Raw genomic sequence first — 5,314 nt, 5'->3', positions numbered from 1 at the left:
TGGAGTCACCAACCGGGACTAAAAGGGTGGCATTGTACCGGTTGGTGCCACGAACCGGTAACAATGCACCCCTTTAGTCCCGGTTGGTGCCACCAACCGGGACTAATGGCCCTGTGCTGCCCGTGTCGCGGCACGAAAGTTTAGTCCCACCTCGCTAGCTGAGGGAGCTCGAGAGTGGTTTATAAGCCCCACTCCCGCTGCCCTCTCGAGCTCCTCTCAAATGCAGGCTTTCGGGGCTAAACACATTGTATCTGCCTGTGGGCCTCCTGGGCCTTCTGTGGGCCTGAATCCTGGCCCAACTAGCTGGGTTTCTAGTCGTATTCAGGTCGTGGTGGCCTAGTAGGTGGCATTTATATATATTTTTTCTACTTTTTTTGTTTTCTTTGTTGCTTTATTTTTTTATTTTGTAATATTTTATTTTATTTTGTTTTATTTTGTTTCTACATATTTATTTTATAAAATTTTATTTTATTTTGTTTCTACTTATTTATTTTATTTTTTCTACTTATTTATAATTTTTTATTTTCTTTATACTTATTTATTTTATTTTATTTTTTGCTGGTTGTACTTATTTTATGAAAAATCTTTTTGCTTTTAATGTTTTTCATAGAAAATACTTTGATAATTCTTTCTACTTATTTATAAAAGTTTATTATGTTTCTACTTATATATTTTATTAGAGTTTATTTTATTTTATTTGGTTTGTACTTACATCATCAATTTTCAACCCTTTCACCCACATAGCATGTGCTAAAAAGTTGATAGGGTTATTTTTCATGTATTTACTGATTATTTTGAGCTATAAGACCCTGAAATTGAAAAGCATTTCAAATAAACTCTGAAAAGGTTGGAAGTTGGCATGGTATCATCATTTCATCCACATAACATGTGCAAGAAAGTTGAGTGGGTTATGGCAAAAACTGGATGCACTTCATGTACAAAACGAACAATCTTTTTCGAAGTATCAGGATTTCATACGGAAACTTGTCTGTTACAACAGGCATTTCAAATGAACTACGAAAAGGTTGAAAGTTGGCATGGTATCATCATAATAGTTGTGGACAAAGTCTTCACTTTTTCTTCGCTTGTGTCCTTTCCTTATTGCGCCGTAACCATGGATAATCTTCATCATTTATCAGGATGCTTGGGTCAGCCTTGACTTTGGAGGGAGGAATTTCATGAAACTTTTCATAATCTTCGGACATGTCTGACTTGCCCTCCACTCCCACGATGTCCCTTTTCCTGAAAGAACTATGTGGTGCTTTGGTTCATCGTATGATGTATTCGTTTCCTTATTTTTTTTCTCAGTTTGGTAGACATGTCCTTCACATAGATAACCTGTGCCACATCATTGGCTAGGACAAACGGTTCGTCAGTGTACCCAAGATTGTTCAGATCCACTGTTGTCATTTCGTACTATGGGTCTACCTATACCCCGCCTCCTGACAGATTAACCCATTTGCATTTAAACAAAGGGACCTTAAAATCTACTCCGTAGTCAAGTTCCCATATGTCCACTATGTAACCATAATATGTGTCATTTCCCCTCTCGGTGGCTGTATCAAAGTGGACACCGCTGTTTTGGTTGGTGCTCTTTTGATCTTGGGCGATCGTGTAAAATGTATTCCCATTTATCTCGTATCCTTTCCAAATCGTAACAGTCGAAGATGGTCCCCTGGACAGCGAGTACAACTCATCACAAACAGTGTTTTCATCTCTTAGACGTGTTTCCAACCAACTGCTGAAAGTCCTGATGTGTTCACATGTAATCCAGTCATCGCACTGCTCCGGGTGTTTGGAGCGCAGACTGTTCTTGTGTTCATTGACATACGGGGTCACCAAGGTAGAATTCTGTAGAACCATGTAGTGTGCTTGAGACCAAGAATGCTTGTCCCTACATACTATTGAGTCCCCTCCTAGTGCGCCTTTTCCACCCACTATCCCCTCATACCGCGATTGAGGGAGACCTATCTTCTTAAGGTCAGGAATGAAGTCAACACAAAACCCAGTGATATCCTTTGTTTGATGGCCCATGGAGATGCTTCCTTCTGGCCTAGCGCGGTTACGGACATATTTTCTTTAGGACTCCCATGAACCTCTCAAAGGGGAACATATCGTGTAGAAATACAGGGCCCAGAATGACAATCTCGTCGACTAGATGAACTAGGACGTGCGTCGTGATATTGAAGAAGGATGGTGGGAACACGAGCTCGGAACTGACAAGACATTGCACCACATCACTCCTTAACCTTAGTAGGATTTCTGGATCGATCACCTTCTGAGATATTGCATTGATGAATGAACATAACTTCACAATGGCTAATCGAACGTTTTCCGTTAGAAGCCCCGTCAATGCAACCGGAACCAGTTGCATCATAATCACGTGGCAGTCATGAGACTTTAGGTTCTGGAACTTTTTCTCTTCCATGTTTATTATTCCATTTATATTCGACGAGAAGCCAGTCGGGACCTTCATACTAAGCAGGCATTCAAAGAAGATTTCCTTCTCTTCTTTGGTAAGAGCGTAGCTGGCAGGACCTTCATACTGCTTTGGAGGCATGCCATCTTTTTCGTGCAAACGTTGCAGGTCCTCCCCTGCCTTAGCTGTATCTTTTGTCTTCCCATAGACGCCCAAGAAGCCTAGCAGGTTCACGCAAAGGTTCTTCGTCACGTGCATCACGTCGATCGAAGAGCAGAACTCTAGGTCTTTCCAGTAGGGTAGGTCCCAAAATATAGATTTCTTCTTCCACATGGGTGCGTGTCCCCCAGCGTCGCTCGGAACAACTAGTCCGCCGGGACCCTTTCCAAAGATTACGTGTAAATCATTGACCATAGCAAGTACGTGATCACCGGTACACATGGCGGGCTTCTTCTGATGATCTGCCTCGCCTTTGAAATGCTTGCCTTTCTTTCGACATTGATGGTTGGTCGGAAGAAATCGACGATGGCCTGCAGCTTCCCAGGTATATACTTTCGGTGTCAGCTAAACAGTGCGTGCATGCGTGGTATCCCTTGTTTGTCTGTCCTGAAAGGTTACTGAGAGCGGACCAATCGTTGATGGTTACAAACGGCAACACGTGCAGGTTAAATTCCTCCTGTTTGTGCTCATCCCACGCACATACACCATTTCCATTCCACAGTTGTAAAAGTTCTTCAACTAATGGCCTTAGGTACACATCCATGTCGTTGTCGGGTTGGTTAGGGCCTTGGATGAGAACTGGCATCATAATGAACTTCCGCTTCATGCACATCCAAGGAGGAAGGTTATACATACATAGAGTCACGGGCCAGGTGTTGTGATTGCTGCTATGCTCCCCGAAAGGATTAATGCCATCTGCGCTTAAACCAAACCATACGTTCCTTGGGTCACGTGCAAACTCAGCCCAGTACTCTCTCTCGATTTTTCTCCACTGTGACCCATAAGCGGGTGCTCTCAACTTCCCATCTTTCTTACGGTCCTCACTGTGCCATCGCGTCAACTTGGCATGCTCTTTGTTTCTGAACAGTCGTTTCAACCGTGGTATTATAGGAGCATACCACATCACCTTCGCAGGAACTCTCTTCCTGCGGGGCTCGCCGTCAACATCACCAGGGTCATCTTGTCTGATCTTATACCGCAATGCACCGCATACCGGGCATGCGTTCAAATCCTCTTACGCACCGTGGTAGAGGATCACTACTAGGGAAAACCCTATACACAGAATCTTAGCAGCAGCGTTGCTCAAAAAGGAGCGCTGCTGCTAATTAGCAGTAGCGTGGGTGAGGAAAACGCGCTACTGACAAGTGTTTAGCAGTAGCGCGCTCTGTGTAACACGCTCTGCTACAAATATCGACCGACAGTGCCCCCTCACCTCCATTTAGTAGCAGCGCGGTATCGCTAGCCGCGCTACTGCTAAAGCTGTAGTAGTAGCGCGGTATTTCTGAGGTCGCTGCTGCTAATTTTCAAACTGGACACACTTTTTGTCCCGGTTAGCAGTAGCGCTTCTGACGAAAGCGCGTTGCTGCTACTTCCTTATCAGCAGCGCGTTTTACGTCTCGCGCTACTGCTAATCTGCACCAACCCACCACCTTTTCCCCATCGCCCCCCTCCTCCCCCTCCTCTCTTCCCTTTCCCCTACCTCCCACATGCTCCCACTCTCACTCTTCTTCTTCCTCAATACTTCTCCCCCATTACTCTCTCTCTTCTATCTACCTTTCTCTCTCTTCATTACTCCTACCTAACTACACCACCTCCATTAATGCATCTCCTTTCTCTTTTTCCTTCCCCTCCACTAGTTGAAGTTGTCTCCTCCCAAATTAGGTAGCTAGGTAGATGTAGGATTTAGTTAAGTGACCTATTTGCCCCCTAACTAGATCTATGTTTGTCAAGAAGAGCTTTGTGCACTTTTGATCTCCCTACAACATCTTCTCCACCGTGTGCTCGATCTCGAGATAGGTGATGAAAATTTCATGCTTTTGCAAAATGGAAATATGTTTATGTGTGTGTGATATGTTTGTGGAAATTGTGTGTGTGGCATGAATTGACGCTAAATTGTGCTTTTGAGTTGCCTATGTTTTGCCGAAATGTCGATTTATTTCCGTTTCGGCGAATTCCGGGAAAACTCTACATCCATATATGTCCTATTTTTAGGGAAGGTCATGCCGAATTTTTGTATGACTTTGATGCATACACGCATTTTTATAATCAATTTGTTTATTATTACCGTGCAGAGTTGATGATGGTCAATGGAACGATGGTGGACAGGTGGTTGCGGTCGGCGGTGCAGGACATGAAAGAAAATAACCGGACAGAGGTTTTATGTTCGTGTCGAAAATGCAAAGGAATAGTTTTGCTCGACCCCTATGATGATGGTCGTGTCGAAGCGCACCTGCTCATGACTGGTTTCATGGATGGCTATACTCGGTGGATAACCGAAGATGAGGATGACCATGTTGAGGATGCCGACGGGGCAGGCAATGATGACACGGGGCAAGACGAAGAGATGATCGATAATGGCGGCGGGGAAGAGGCCGGACATGGCGGCGAAGAAGGGCCGGACATGGCGGAGGAAAAGGGGCCGGACATGGCGGCGGAGAGAACGACATGGACTCCACACAGCAGAGTTCGTCGGTACTAAGTTCAATCGTGCGGGACCCTCATGTTCAAGCATTGCTTCGCAAGGAGACGAGTACTGAGAGAGCTGCTTCTAGAGAGGAGGCTAAGCTGGAGCAACTGGTGGTAGACTCGAACACTCCATTGTATGATGGTTGCAATCCTGTGGTGACCCGCTTGAGTTTCACGCTCCAACTCCTGAAGACGAAGGCTAAAAACAAA

This window comes from Triticum dicoccoides, chromosome 7B (assembly GCF_002162155.2).
Source record: "Triticum dicoccoides isolate Atlit2015 ecotype Zavitan chromosome 7B, WEW_v2.0, whole genome shotgun sequence".
Lineage (NCBI taxonomy): Eukaryota > Viridiplantae > Streptophyta > Magnoliopsida > Poales > Poaceae > Triticum > Triticum dicoccoides.
This window is presented reverse-complemented; position numbering follows the sequence as displayed.